We start from the raw sequence: 17,112 nt of genomic DNA, 5'->3' as shown, positions 1-17,112 counted from the left end.
AACAGTGGTATGTATATCAAAGAAGGACTAGACAAAAAGATTGTGTTGGCAAAAATATTTGTTGATGATACCTTATTCATAGGAAATGATGACTTATGCAAAGCATTTGTAGAAGAAATAAGTAAAGAATTTGAAATGTCCATGTTTGGTGAGATAAAATTCTTTGTTGGACTGTAGATTCAGCAGAACAAAAATGATATCTACATCACTCAATATAAGTATATCAAGGAGATACTAAAGAAATTTGGAATGGAAGATTCTAGACTAGTTGGAACCCCTATGTCTACTAGACATAAGCTTTTCAAGAATGATGATTCAAAGGAAGTAGATAGACCACATACAGATCAATGATTGGAAAATTGTAGTATGTAGTAAATACAAGGCCTAACATTGCATGAGTAGTTGGTATGGTGGCAAGATTCTTAGCAAATCCCAAAGAAAATCACATGATGGAAATCAAGAGAATCATGAGATATCTGAAAGGTACTAAAGACTATGGATTATGGTACAAACTTGGAGGCAATTTGGACTTAAAGGTGTTCACTAATGCTAATTGGGCAAGAAGTATTAATGACAGGAAGAGCACTAGTGGTGGAGCATTCTTTCTTGGTAAAAGACAAGTGTCTTGGACAAGCAAGAAACATAATTGCATCTCTCAATCCACATCAAAGGTAGAATATGTGACAATAACAGTTAATTATTCTAACATTGTTTGGTTCAAACAACTGTTGAAAGGAATGAAGATAGAGATCAAAGATCCAGTAGTGATATACTGTGATAACACTAGTGCAATCAATATATCAAAGAATCCAATGATGCATATGAAAATAAAGCACATTACAGTAAAATATCACTTCTTAAGATAATTAGTGCAAGAAAAGGAAGTTAGATTAGAATATGTGAACACAAAAGAATAGATTGCAGACATATTCACCAAGCCATTACCTAAGGATGCATTTTTGTATCTAAGAGGTAAGCTAAAGGTCATTCCCCTATCTGAAGGTCACTAAGTGAAGTTTAGTGATGCATCAACCAGAACCTATTGAAGACCAATCAGTTGGTGCAGTATTGACAAGGGCATATTGCAAATAAATTTGTACTTAAGGTACATTGATATGAATAGAGTTGTTGCCTTTGGAATGTGTTATCAAAAAGGGAGAAGTTTACTGTCATATCTCATAAGAAATTTTAATTAGAAGGAGAAGTTTTTTGTAAGAGGGAGAAGTATGCTATCATAGAGATGTCTATGAGGGAGGATGAACTTGGTAATAGTTGTTGTAGATAGAATTTTTCTGAAAGAGGGAGAAACTGAAGACAAAAAGAGCTCAAAATGACAGAAAAAGCTCTCATAGATATTAATTAGAATGAAACTAAGCAAAATGATAGAAAAAGTTCTCATAGATATGAATCGGAATGAAACTAAGCATATGTTCCTTACTTTATTCTTGTTCCAAAAAATTCATTGTGTTATGACATGTTGTGTTGCCATCAATCCCAAAGAGGGAGATTGTTGGATACAATTGATTAATTGTGTATTGACTTTGATGTTACACAAATGTCATTATCAGTAAGTGTATGCTGAGCTCACTCAGGTAGTGTAGATAGTTTTCTATGTCTACCAAGTGTTCCTGTATTTTCCTAGTTCAGAAGGCAATGTCTACTAAGTTAACTCAGGCATCAAATGAAGGTTTACAGAAGATGAGTGTTAACCAAGATCACTCAGTTAATGAAGGAAATGTTAGATGGAACCAGTGTTAATTGAGTTCACTTGGTTACCAAAGGATGTTTGCAAATATGAGTGTTAACCAAGTTCACTTGGTTAACATAGGAAAATTGTTTCTAAGTTAGTGTCTACCGAGCAGGATTAGCTAACGAAGGATTTTCTTATTTTTCCATATTGATTTTAATTGATTTATCTATTGGTTCTAGCTGACTAAGGTGATCAATATTAGTTATTCTAAGTTGTATATGAGCCAACTTGACAATATGAATGATATAAGTATAAGGTCAAGTTGAGAATTTAAAAGTGTGTAAGAATGTGAATGCATGGAAGATTTTGAAGATCTAATGATGTAGTAAGGAAGCGAATCAAAATGATAAGAAGAATATCCTTGCGAAGCTGAAAAGATATATTTGATTAGGAAGGATCAAGTACAAGCCAGAAGATCTGTAAGTAGCAATTCAATTGCATCAAAAATCAAGTCATCTCATTGTTAGTCTCTAACCATTGTAGCAGTGATCTAAATCTCTTAACAGATTTGGCTTAATAGATATTTGTAAAACCTCTAACAATGTGGAAATTCTATTGAATTGTCTAAAGACCTCAAACAAGGCTGCTCCTAATAGGGTGATTAAATCCTTTAACAAGGTCACAACTAACAGTGTATTTTGAAACTTTTAACAAGGTTGGCTCCTAATAGGGTTCACTATAGAAGAGTGAAAATAGTAACTAGCTGCAATTGGTGGTTTTCCTAAATTGGGTTTTCATGTTAAATCCTGGTGTCAAATGTGTTCATGCTATTTTCTTTTATGTGTTTGCATCTAAGTTAAAATAATGGTAATCACATATAACATCTAAGATTTTCATGTTAAGTACTTACCGAGCATATTCAGTATTTATCGAATTACAACATTTTATGTGTTTGTCGAGCATTAGTAGTATTCAATTTTTAGAGTTTATTTTTCTCTGACTTCTAAAGGGATCTGGGATTTATTTTTGTGGTAACCGATTCACCCCTCCCCTCTCAATTACTCCTCTTATATTTCCAACTCCAGTATCTTCAGTGATTAGTCCATAGAATTTTGGAAGTGCAGAAGGTAGAATGATCTTCAAATTGTTATTGTAATGTAGGTCAGGGATAGGAAAGGGAAAATTAAGTTGTGTCATCCTTGGTGTTGGTGGTACTCCTTGTTGTCTTGGCTGATATATGATAAGGGCTAGAGGATTATCCTAATATTATCCTTCTAAAGATGGGGGTGAAGGAAAGTCTTCATGGGCATCAACAAATAGATTTTCAAATTATTGGTCCTCTCCAAAGTGTTGGTTCTCTTCTTGGCCTCTTTCTTAGTCTTCTTCTTGAGGAATTTCTAGCTCAGGATAAATAATTTCTTCTATTTCAAAAGGGTCATGCTGAGGGAGGAATCTCCCAAGGTGATCTCTTCTTCTAAGCATGCAAAATGGATGAAAATAGAACTTTCTATTCAACAAAAACTAGGAAAATGACCCTTACGAATGGTTTAGATTGACACCATCCTTGACAATGATGTCAAAAATGGTATGCCAATTAAATAGCTAGCAAACTAGAGTATTTTACTCGTAACATATGGATTGGACATCCTAAAGAAGCAACCAAATGACTGATTAGACTCATTTACATTATCAACAAAGGACATTAACTAGAAATGGTGCCTACAAAGTATATGCTCTAAGCCAACTCAAATTCCATCACTAAGCTATGGAAAATATTTGATTCATAACTTAAATTTTGAACTTTGGAAAGAAAAAAACTTACTTTGTAGAAAGTAATTCAATTACAGATAGGAGTCTACTCTGTCTGAATATGTTATAGGAACAACCACAAATTCTACTACTACATGGCTACAAGAACGATAGAGTGCTAAGTTAATTGTAGGAAAGAAAGAAACTAATTCCAACTATTAACTACTAATAGGATTCATTCACTAAGTGGGCCTTAGTGAATCAGAAAATGAACAAATGCTAAAGATAAAAGGGTGGAGATCAACACTTTCATTTTATTCATTCTCAAAATATCGCAAGTACAAACTGGAATGTAAAATATTTTGATTAAGTAAAAATAGGTTTTAAAGGACCTGAAACCTTTTATAAAATAGCTAAAAACAAGGGCAAAGAAGCCTAGAAGTACCATGCATCAACACCAAAAAATAGAACTAACTAAGACCATAAGTCTTAATACAAACAATAGGAAAAAACAACAAAAAGAAAGCAAAAAGACAGCTATAGGGTCTTCAAGACATCAGTAGCCTGATCTGCAAGGATATTCATGTTAACCATCAAGGCCTTTAGATCATCCATTTCTTTGGCTTCCATGACCTCACTTAGAATTAGCCCTAGTACGTTTGTTGGGGCCTTATTCCTCTTTCAAGTCCTCTAAACCTTGGATTCTCCCCTCTTCCATTTTATCCAACAAAGTATTAATTTTGTTTGACATAGTCTTCAAGATGGAGCAACTCTGATCAGCAAGTTTCTTAACCACCTTCTCAATGTTGACCACTCTGTTATCCATGTCATCCAACGTTTTCTACAAATCCTTCATCTTCTATTCTATAGCTTTATTATTGGCTTCCAAGCATGGAACTCTCTTCATCAAATTCTTAACCTCTTCTACATTACCAGTCACCTCAAAAAGCCTGTTAGTATGCTAACCAAGAGTTCTCTCACCTCTAGTGGTCCTGCTTAATTGACCAAACTCTCTCCTAATGTCCTACATCTACTCTTTCATCCTACTAATATCCCTTTTCATCAATCCTAGATTACCAATCATGCCCTTCCAATACCCATGTTCCTCATAGTACTTATTATGAGCCAGGTAATCCTCATCACTTTCCATATTGTCTCTATCAGAATCTACCTCATTAAAACATTTATCAATAGCCCTCCCTTGAGAAATTAGATTCTTACCTTTTTGCTCCATCCTCTTGATCAGAGGTTCATCATCAAAGTGAATTTTTGAAACCCTATTAGTTTTCTTCCCCTTATTTATGGTAGCCATACCAAAATTACCAGTGGTTTTCTTCCATGTAGCCTCTTCTGGCTCCTCTTTAGATTTTGTGTCCATCTCAAAATCCACCTCCTTTGTTTTCTTTTTCTTCATAGATGAGCTCCCTAGAGCAAGCTTATTCTTCTTCTTAACCTCCATCTCATCATCTTCCTCCTATGTGTCATCATTGTTTTCCTCATCTTGTTCACTCCCCTTAGTTTCACACTCCAAAATTTTCTTACTAAAATGGGGTCTGTCCACTTTCTAGGCTTTAAGGAGATTCATAATTGGAACCCTCAAGCCTTCATAGCAAGCATGGTCACCCTCAAGATTGTTCTAGATAGCCAAAATGGTGTTACCCAATGACTGTCAGAGGTAGAAGGGGAGATTAAGTTTGACCCTACACCTAAAATGATTGACCAACATAAAATGATGTCCAAAAATCTTAGTAAAACATCCATCCAAGGTTAGGTATTCAATTACCACAAACATGATAAACCTCCAAGGATGAGAAATGGAGCCAAGGCTAAAATAGGCATTGGCAATTTTAACCAACCTAGTATGCTCCTTAGTTGTCTCTGTGAATTCTTCAACAGCACGATCTGACAGCTTCCTATCCCTGTAGAAGTTGATACCCTCTATATCAAGACCACTAGCTTCCACTATTATAATGTCCTCCATGACATCCATTCTTTAATTCCCCACCAGAATACTGCCATCCTTCTAGATCTTAATAAATTGGCGAGTAATGGAAGGATTTCTACCCTTTAAGTTCTCCATGAAGGCCATGAAATGCCCCTGTTTCAAAATATCCCAAATATCCATCTTCTTCTTCCATTCCTTGCAGCTTGGAGGCTCAATCCTCTTTCTTCTGCCTCCCATTTTCCTCAAACTATAGCAGATTCTCCCAGTAGTTGCAGAAAATGGTCAATAAGGAAAAATCGATGTCGATATCATAACAAAGATTTTTTTTATGCATAAATACCCAAAATCCATGTGGAAATGAATGTATAGTCCCTTAAAAAATAATATTAGCCCATAACTCTCCATTCTTGCCAAATCATAATTACTCCTAAATGTCATGTTCATCACTATTAAAGCTTTTTTTCAAACTTCTAACCTTGTCATACTCTATCAAGGCTAGCCCATCGGTAGGGATGTTGTCACCATGATTCCAAATTATCTTTGCACACCTATTGCATGATAAATTTGCAGCCCAATCAACAACTTGGTTTGTTTCTCTTTAGTTGTGAGTGATAACACAGTCCTCAAAAGAATTAATAAGATCAAGAGCCTTGCATATAATATTATGGATGGTCCAAGAGGGATTATTAATTTTATAAAGACAATTAATAATATTAAGGGAATCCCCCTCAAGCCAAATTTTCTTCAAATTCAAACTCTTGGCTAAACTAAGACCATGGACAGTTGCACTAGCTTCCACAACATGGTTAGTTTGTTCCCCAATATGAATAGCCATAATACCCAAACTATCCCCATTCATATTTTTTATAATGACACCACAACCTACAATCCCTAGGTTACCCTTTGAGGCCCCATCAAAATTAATCTTACACCAGCCCTATGGTAGATAGTCCCACCTAGCCAAATTCCTCAGATTAATAACATTTTGAGAGACACTTAACCCTTCCAAATTCCAATTTTGAATCACTTTACCTTCCCATTCAATTTGAGGTTCATGACCTTCCCTAATATCAAAATATTCTCAATCACCAAATGCTTAATCTTATGAAATAACTGAACAGAATTAGTCTCCTCACCTTTGAACACCTTATCATTTATTTCCTTCTACACACCCCAGCAAAGAAATGGGAGGATGAACTCCCATAACTTCATAATCAAAGTATTATTGGAAGGAGACTTCCAAGGTAGGAATAACTCTTGAATACTGAGGGGGAAAACCCAGTCCAAATCTAGCATACCACAGATCATTTCCCATATCCTTCTAGTATAAGAGCAATTAATAGTCAAATGGTTAACCGACTCTTCCTCTTCCTTGCAAATATTACACCTAATGACAAGACACATACCTTTCTTCATTAAACTGTTAGTGGTGAGAATTTTATCCTACAAAAGAATCCAAAAATATATGTTAACTTTAGGGGTCAAGCCTTTAAACCAAGCTTTAGCCCAACAAATCACCTAATAGTTTTTGAAATCATTTCCATATAGAGAGGAAACAAAGAATAACCCATTAGGATTATACTTCCATATTAAATTATCCTCCTCTTGAACTAAAAATACAACATTCAAATTTTTTTTAAGATCATTAAGGTTCTCATCCACTCTGTTAAGCTTCACCCATTTATCCTCTTCCCAATAATCAACAACAGATTTCCAAAAAAAATTCTTGCATTGATCTATATACCTAGTCCACCTCTAATAAGAACTCAAGGCATGATCAAGAATCCAAATGTCCTCCCATAAATGAATAGTCTTATCGTTACCAACCTTTCATCTAACCCCTTTCTTAATCAACTGTTTGTTTTGCTAAGCATGCTTCCAAATCATAGATCCCCCTTGAGTGACCTCACTGCACAGGAAGATATTAAACCCTTGATCCTCCATGTTATATTTATCATTCCATATATCTTTCCATTCGTCCTCCTCATTATGCCTTCTCCATATTAGCTTGGCAAGTAAAGCATCATTCGTACTATTGATCTTTCTTAGACCAAGTCCTCCTTTTTTTATTGGCATGTAAACTTTATCCCAAGCAATCAAAGCTATGATTTTCTTCTTTTCCATACTCATCCATAAGAATTGTTTCTAAAAATTTTCAATGGCCAAAGAAAATTTCCTAGGAATCTTGAAAACACTCAAAGCATACATAGGCAATATTCTATAAAGTGGATTTGAGAATAGTAATCTTACCAGCCTGGCTAAGGAGGGAACCTTTCCAACTAGCTAACTTTGAGTGGATTTTTTCTATCAATGAACTCTAGAAGGACTCGGGAGGACTAAGACAGAGGAAGACCAAGGTAAGATCCCAGAAGACTGCCAACCTCACAACCAATGATTCTTCTGATTTTATTTTGTCTATTCTCATTAACATTGATAAAGTAAATCAAGCTTTTGCTCAAGTTAATAATCTATCCAGTGACCTGCCCATAATCTTCAAGAACCTTCTTGATATTTCTCGCATTTTTTACAAAGGCTTCTCCCATCACGTTTGAGTCATCAACAAATTGTTGATGAGAGCTAGTTAAATTCTTAGAAGGTCTTAGACCCACAAAATTCCCCTTAAGAACCATTTTTTCCACATATATGCCCAAACATTCAACATGAGAATGAATAGGATAGGAGATAGTGGGTCCTCTTGTCTTAATCCATGAGACACCCAAAAGAAAGGGGTACTATTGATAAGAACGTAAAAGGTGGTAGAGGAAACTAGCATAAGGACCAATTCCAAAGATCTTTTATTAAACCCAAAAGCTTCGAACCCACATTTTAAAAAACTCCCAATCTACCCTATCATATGCTTTGGATAAATTGAGCTTTAATAAGAACCCCTCTTTCTTGGAATTAGCAAGGGAATGGATGTTTTCATGCACCATAATGATAGATCTAAAAATTTCCTGCCCAGAACAAACCCATCATGTTGTCTCGAAATCATAGAAGGTAATAAAGATAAAATCCTCAGAGTAAAAACTTTGGATATAATTTTACAAAAAGAGTTAGAAAGACTAATTGATATAAATTGGTCCATACAATCAGCACTAGTCTTTTTGGGGATCAAAGCGAGAAAAGTGCCATTCAATTCCGTAAGGAGCTTTGTAGATCCAAAGAACTCTTTAACACCATTAAAAACATCCTCTTGAATGATATGACAGTAAGTATGAAAAAAGAGAAAGGGAAACCATCTACACCAGGAGCTTTATCTCCCTCAAGGGAAAAAAATAGCCTTGGTAATTTCATCATTGGTAGGGATGGCAGTGAGTTTTTTATTCTAATCATCAGAAATGCTATTAGGGATACACTCCATAAATTCCTTTTGCTTATCCTTATCTAGATTGGGTTCACTCTCCAGCAGTCCACTATATTAATTCATGGCTTCCCTTTTAATAGCCTCATCATCATCAGTAAAAAGACCATGAGCATTGAGTCTAGAGATCTTATTAACCATTCTATGCTTCAAAATAGTCATATGGAAAAATTTAGTATTCCTATCCCCTTCTTTTAAAAAAACTTTTCTAGACCATTGTCTCTAGTACATCTCCTCCTTGGTAATAATATCATGCATCTCAACCAACATTAGATCTTCCTCTTTCCTAGACACATGCTCATAACCCTCGGACTAAATGTTGTCCTAGATCTCCTTTAATTCCTCAAGAATCCTCCTTTTGTTGTCAAAGATGTTCCCAAAGGTTTCCTTGTTCCATATTTTGATATTATCTTTAAAATTCCTCAAATTTTTAGCAACTTAATAAGTTTTCCAACCCAAGATGGAGAGTCTACATTTTTTTAAATTGAAAGGGATAGTGCTTCTTGGTAGTGATTGGGTCAGCCAAAAGAAAAATGGGTAGTGGTCAGAGCCCACTTTGACATAAGAAGATAGAGAGTATTTAATAATACAAAAACCAATCATTACTAATAAGGGCTCTATCCAACCTCACTTGGATAAGGTCTTTCCCTAGCCTTTTATTTGTCAAAGTATAGTTAGCACCATGCAAATCCATGTCATGCAAAACATGGCTATCAATAAACTCCATAAAATCCGACCTGCTATCCAAATTAGTCTAATTGCTTCCCATCTTCTCATTTTCTTTCAAAGGTGTATTAAAATCACCCATAATAACCCAGTTCTCATCCTCAAAATTATTTCTCTAATTAGAAATATTAATCCAAATATCTTTCCTACCCCATTTAGTGTTAAGAACATAAATATTAGTTAACGCCCATGAAGTTCCATCCTTAGTATTAGAGAAACTAATATTCATCATATTCTTATTCTGTGAAACAAGTTACCCATAAATAAATTTATCATTTCAAAAAATAGCCATACCTCTTGAGGCCCCATCAACATCTCCCCCTAGAATCTTGCCACTTTTAAACAACACACTTTCAACTTTATCTTTAAGCATCTTAGTTTCATGTAGAAGAATAATATCTGGCTAATTATCTCTAATCATGTTCTTCACCATATCTTGCTTATGAGGATTATTTATTCCTCTGATATTCCATGACATAAACTTTATTTCTTATGGAAAGATTGTGTCTCTAAGATAGTCCTCTGACTACCATATGCTATACTTATGTTGGTCTCCACAATTCTTTTCTATACATTAGAAGGTCTCCCTATAGAAATAGGGGTTTGGCCAACATCCCTAGATTTGATACCCTTCCCAACTGGGGTGAGAGCTAAACATCCATCCCTAGCTTTGTTATTCCTAAGATCTCCTTTTTTAAAGCTCTTTCTAGTAGGAGAGCTAAAAGGCATAATATCCCCTGTCTTGTTACTCCTCATTTTCTTAACCATCAAAGCATTCTCTTTGTTCTTCTTAAAGCTAATCTCCTCCTTTTTTAATTCCTTTTTTTCATTTTGGCTCCCACCTTTGACCAATCACTTATTCCTCTTCCTTCAAGGCTCTAGAGATATCTTCAACATCCCCCCACTTTGATAAGCCATCCATAGTAGGGTCTTCTCTATGAGACCTATGCTTAACCTAGGAATTCGACCAAGAATGATGCACTCCTCTGCCTCTTGGAAGTCTGATTCCTTTCTTTCATTTAAATTGTTACTACTGACTCCCGAAATATCTTCAATAACAATATCACTATCCTTATTCCCACCCCTATTGGTAATCTTTCCATCATCAAAAAGGCTATCTTTTGGCACCACAATATAGCCCTATGTTTCTAGGTGATTATCCAAGGAGTTCATACCTAGAATCTTCATCACCTTAATATTAATCAACTAGGTAGAATCCATCTAATCATAAACATATTCAACCAAAGCCACCTTCTTAATACTATTACCCTATTGAAGAATCATTGCCTAGGAACCAACACTAACCTTGTTAGCTCCCTCACATCATAGTTTTAATCAACACCCACAGAATCCTTAGATCCTTTACAGACCCATATTTTCTTAAATAGTTTCTACTTGCTAATCAAAGTGGGGCATTTCTTCACCTAGTGACCCAATTTTTTACAGTGAAAACAATAAAAAGGGATGGCTTCATATTCAATCTTATATTGCCAGACTCCCAATTTAGATTTGAGTGTAATAGCCTCCAGCATATCAACTCCTTGAATAACCCCCACACAAATTCTAGCATAAATTAATCTTTCTAGACATTGTAACTAGGTCCATAGATAAGAGTTCACCAAAAGCATTAGCAATTCCTTTGTAAACATCTTCAACCCAAAACTCAAGAGGCATACCTAGAAGTTTTATCCATACAGGGGCTTGAACCATCATTTCATCTTGAGAATTTAGGTTCAGAGACCATCTATGCAAGATCAAAGTATGCTTACCCACAACCCACAGTCCATTGCATAAAATTTCCCTTCTATCGTCATCACAGGAGAACCTAAAGGATAAGCATTCTTTTGACATAGCATCTATGTCAACCTATCCCTTTAAGGCCCATTTCCTTCTAATATAAACACGAACAATCTCAATGTTTGGTTTGACCCCTAAGAACCTCCCCACAAGAGTCTGATCCATTCTAGATATATTCATGTCTATGACTTGGTATGGGATCTCTAGAGTAATCCAACCTTGCTCAGAAGAGGAAACATTCTTAATGAAAGGAAAGGAAGACTTACTTGTCGGCTTGATGCCAAACAAGTTTGATGATTTTTTGACCGAAATATATGTGGCATCCACTAGCCTAGTTCCCCACCTTGGGTCCCCAAGTGCCCCATCTTCATCTGGATCCTTCCCATTCTCTGCATCCACCATCTTCTCCCCTTGACCTCCTTCACCAGACGGACCTACACCATTGCCATTCCCTTTTGAAATTTGAAAACCATCTTTCCCACTCACCACACCTGACTCTCCTGCTCCAACTCCCATCTTGTTCCTTGGAATGTAAATTGTTGTATTACTAATGTTGTTTAGATTGCAATCAACTTCTTGACTAACTCTCAAAAAATCCAAAGTGACAACTTATTTATAGCATATTAAACAAAATAAATTTCCTAAATCTATGATCTCTTCAGCAACAAGTAGCAAAAGACTTTAATGAATTACAACAACATGAGATATTTCCCAATCCACCAAACAAGTCTTCCATAAATATAGCACAACGTGATAGTAGATTCATATATAGGCAATCGGTTACTGTTTGACTAGATCACAAGATAGTGTTTGTTAGTTAACCGCCTTCCTTTATGTAGTCATTATTTGAATACGTTAACTCCATGCTTGATGGCACTTCATTTCCACTTGACTTCATTTTTAACACAAACATTATTATTTCTTGAGTAACAAGGATTAGAGTTTCCACATTGTTTTTCTTGATACACTTAGCCCTAATGTCATCATGGTTAATGCATTCTTGGATTAGCTCAAGGCTCACCAATGCATATGGAAAAGTAGCAGCTTGCAATAGACCACTAGACAAGATTTCAAGAGACAAATGCTTAGCTAATTGGTTAGAAACTCTATCATAAATCCTTTCTATGTCCACCCCCTTCAAGTCAATGCCACTTATAATGGACCCTTGCAGTTCATACTTGTGACATCACCAAAGAAATATAGGGTAGACCTTATAATTCTTCTTTCAGAAAAACAACAAGCTTTCATTCCTTATGCAAAAAAAAATCTAGAACATGTGTGGGAAAAAGTAATCAAAATTTACCTTGAACGTGCAGACACTATGAACACTTCTTTGCACCCCTCCATCTTACCTTCACAATTCACACTTAAAAAGAAATATTACCAATCCCATGTCATTATATGACACCTTTAGATTGGCAATTGGGAAGAAACATATCCTGGGGATTAATTATGGAAAGATTTGCATTAGGTAAGAGATTTTGGTTTGAGGATTTTACAACATAGTAGTCAATAATTGCCACGTCCTACCTTCAACCTTACCATGTCATGATTGCCACACTCGTACTAGCTACCTTTTTCTTATGTCACTCTACCAAGTACAATCTTTTTTGAGCCCTTAAACATTAATACTTGTCATACTATAATTAGTGAAATATGTTCCTTCTTGCTTCATGCCACCAAATCATGTTGGTGTACTTGGAAATTTGGTGAACTTTATTGAACTTGGTACGAGACAATTCCTTGTGGTACAAAAAAAAATCTGATAGGACCTTGTCATGTGCCCTGCCTCTGAACATTTTATGAATTGTTGTAACTTCCATTGAACTTGTTTGAACCTCTTCAAACTAGGTACAAAGTATTTCAAATGGTTCAAGAGATCCAAAATTTATAACCTAAGAAAGAATGGCCAAGTACCTGACATGAACCGACATGACATGTACAAAGATGGCTCATATAAGACATTAAAGAATAACTTAGATGAGGGGACCAAATTATTTCAAAGGTGTTGAAGACATCCAAATTTAGAGTAAAATTATAAAATTATGTCCAAGGGAGGATCTTCAACAACGAAACAAGGCAACTCCCTCTAAAATGGTAACTAACAACTATATAACTTAACTCTTCTTTAATTTAAATAAACTAGATCACATTATACCTAAGTAGCATCATAGAATGCATCCAATCTATATAAATTAGTTGCTATTTAATTTAAATAAACTAGACCACATTAAACCTAAGTAGCATCATCAAATGCATCCATTGACACATCTAAAAAAATATAAATATTAACAATTGGCTTAGTCAATGTCTAGATTGACTAATTGAAAATGACATGGTAATAACTATCTAAAACCACTCCAAAAAAGACATTATGCAAATCTCAAGTGTCTAAGCCCAAAGAAGTGCCTATAAATACCAAAAGTTGGATGTGAGGCCTCACCTAGACCTATCATAGCATAGATGATTTAGTCACATTCTGATACTTATGGTTTGATATTTTGACACACTTTTGAGTTGGATGGACATTGATTTATGTTATTCATTTAATTGTGACATTTGCATTTGATGATTTTCGCTCATCATATGTACTAGGACCTAATTTACATGTTTTTTATTAGTTATGGATTCAGTATTTCATTGCTATGATAGAAATGGATTATGATGATGTTCGAAATGTTAATTTGGTTAGGTGAGTAGGGACTAATATTGATATACAAATTTTGGATATTTCAGTGTTTTGAATATTCTATATGAAAATGATTAGAATGGAAAGTTAACTGTGATAAGTGAATATGCTAAGCCAATGTTAATTATGCAATATTAATTTGTCATGCACATATATACGTGTATTTTTTTTATGATTTTCATTAGACTACTAATGCTTGAGTTCAATGTGTAGGAAATTGAACCATGGAATTTAATCGGGGAAACTAGGGCTCAAACTCATGTGAACATGGTAAAGCCAAGGTGAATCTTTGGAAGATTTGAAACCTTGTTGTAATGTGTTTTTCATTTCGTAAATGTGAATTGTATTTGTGATAGATTTAATTTCATGAGCAATTAGAGACATGTCGTTGTGGTTTGTAATGTATTTTAATGTGTCACTTGACACTTGTATTGTCCATATGTAGATGACACGTCATTTAGGGTTCTTTCACTTAATCTAAATCTAATCCTCTTTAAGTATTCAAGTAAACCCATTGGGGAGAGTGTTGAGAGATGTCACCATCATGTTGAAACTCGGATTCAAACTTGATAAGGACTCTAGAAGGCCTAAAAGTGGTCCCAATGTGTCATTTTAGTGGAAATAAGGTACCCACATGAGAGCATAACATGTTAGGGGTCTAAATTTCACCATTTAAGTGTCTAGATAACTTTGGAGACCCTTTTAGCAAGCCATTCTTTGAGCATTTCGAAATTTGAGCTGTCATTTGACTCTAACCTTTCCTTCTCACTTGGTCAAGGTCCTATTTTTAGAAGGGACATTAGTGTAAGAGGAGGTGGGCTTCATGTTTTTGCCAAAATTGAGATAGTGGAAGGTTAGAAGTATTTTAAGGGAATTTTGGACAAACTAGTAGGTGTTCACCCATTCTCTAACTTTAGAGACAATTAGGGTTATTAGAGGAGAAAGGTAAGGAAGAGGAGCTCTTCAACAACTATCATCGTCATTAGCTTGGACTAAGGTTGGTGCTCATACCTTAGTTTTTTCCATTGAAGTTGCATAATGGGATTGGATCTATGGCCATGTAGAAGTGTAAATGTGATATGTGTATTGTGTTGTATTTGTTGTGATGAGTTATTTGTTGCATTTTTCCTTTAATTGATTATCCTTATTTTTGCAATGAATGTTGTTTGGGGGTGTGAAGGCTTCACTCACCCTTGGAGGGAAGAAAAGCCTTGGGTGAAGGGAGTAGTTGGGCTCAACAATGTAGTTGAGAGCATCTTCTCTTGGAGAGAAGAGAGATTCCATGGAGTATGGGCTCTGTTGAAGCCATTGTCTTGATATTATGATTTGGGGGTGATAAGTGGAAATTATGAATAGAAGAATGTGTTATGCAAGGCTTGTAGAGGCTAATTTCAATGTATGTGATTGGTATTGGCATGGTGTTTCTTCTCTTGGAGAGCCCACCTTCACCCAATGTTCATGATTCCATTTGAGAATCATTGTGTAAGCTTTAGTTGGGGTTGTGAAATGTTGTATTGTATTGTTCATTCATTAATGAGTTTGATTGTTTGCAAAACCGTTTGAACCTTATTTCCCCTAGCTCGAGGGATGGCCTCATAGATGCCTAGGATGGGAGATTTTGCAAGTTTTAGTGGACCCCACACCCTCCATCCTAGGCTAATCACCCACAAAAAACACCAAAGACAAAACAAAGTCAAACCTTTCTTTTCTAGATTCACGAAAACATGGTGAATTTTTTCCAAATTTTTTGTTGTTTTCGACTAAAAACTATGCAGATCATGAAGATCAAATGTTGGTACTTTCAAAAAAATTCATGATGTTTTCGATCTTTTGAAAATTGGTCAACTGTACATTTTTGTGGGAGGATAGTTGTGTCCCTCCTCAAGACCCAACACCTCCCTCACAAGCACTATAATAGCGTTGCCAAGTTCGAAATGGGTCAGACCTCGTGCTTGAGCACCCTCCCATGCTTACTTGGCATAAACCCCTATCAAAACCTGTCGCCCATGAGCCTTGACCATTCAGCTGCCCACCCTAGAATTCTTCCCACATCCCCTCACATCAAGCATGCACTCAAATCTGTACACTTCAAGGGTTCTTGCATGCGTATGGGATGGAAGTAAGGTGGGGAAAATGTTAGGATGGAGGTGCTTGGGTAGAGTGTAGGAAGTAGTTAGCATTTAGGGAAAAAGTAGTGGTGTTTCAAATGTGTTTAGGTACAAATATATGTTAAGATATTTAGGTAGTGGTTGATAATAAAACATAGTTAGTAGGTGATGAGTGTGTAATGATAGTTAATAGATAGGATATAAGTAAGTTAGATAATATGTTAGTATAAGGAAAGGTGTTTAATTAGTACTAGTTTAGTTAGTGGAAATACATTATAGTAGCGGGACATTTATGAAGCTCATTAGTTTTATGAAATGTAATATTTAGCAAATGAGGGGATTTGTTATAGGGAAGTAAGTTGTTAAGTAGTAGATGCTATTAGTGATAGTATATAGATAGTAAGGATTAATGTTTATGATTTTAAAATGTGACATTTTATAAAGTATTATTGTGATGTTTTAGATTAAGGTAAAAGCAGGTTTTGAAGGGGCCCCGAAACCCTTTACATCTAAGAGAAAGATAAACCATTAAGCACAACTAGGTACAAAGACCAGAAACCAGGTAAACAACTAAATCAGGTTTTACAGGGACCTGAGACCAACAGATGTGACTAAAAAAATCAACCAAAATAATACTGGAACCTGGAAGGTCAACAGATTGGAATAGCAACTTGAAAAACCTCCCAAACCAGTATCCAACGAACCAGTAAAGCAACCAGTTCACCAACACAAAAAACTGGTCATCATAAGGAAACAAAAGATTTTCCTTTAGATATGAATTTTCCCTTACCCGACCGAAGGACCCTATCTAAAGGGGGGGCAGAATAATTAGACTTCTTTCATTTAACTGCGATCCGTTTAGTATTATTGTGATGTTACTAACATATCGTTTTAATGTTTACAAATATAATGTTTACAGTTCTAATAAATATGGATTACCTTATGACTATGGTTAACATGTGCAATGATTGATTGAAGTAGAAGTTGGCAAGTTAGTAGTTAAAGTAATATATGCATAGTTAGTAGTAAATAGTTGATAGGATTAGT

Source organism: Cupressus sempervirens, chromosome 8, assembly GCF_028749045.1.
Source record: "Cupressus sempervirens isolate cs-2001-9-10 chromosome 8, ASM2874904v1, whole genome shotgun sequence".
Lineage (NCBI taxonomy): Eukaryota > Viridiplantae > Streptophyta > Pinopsida > Cupressales > Cupressaceae > Cupressus > Cupressus sempervirens.
This window is presented reverse-complemented; position numbering follows the sequence as displayed.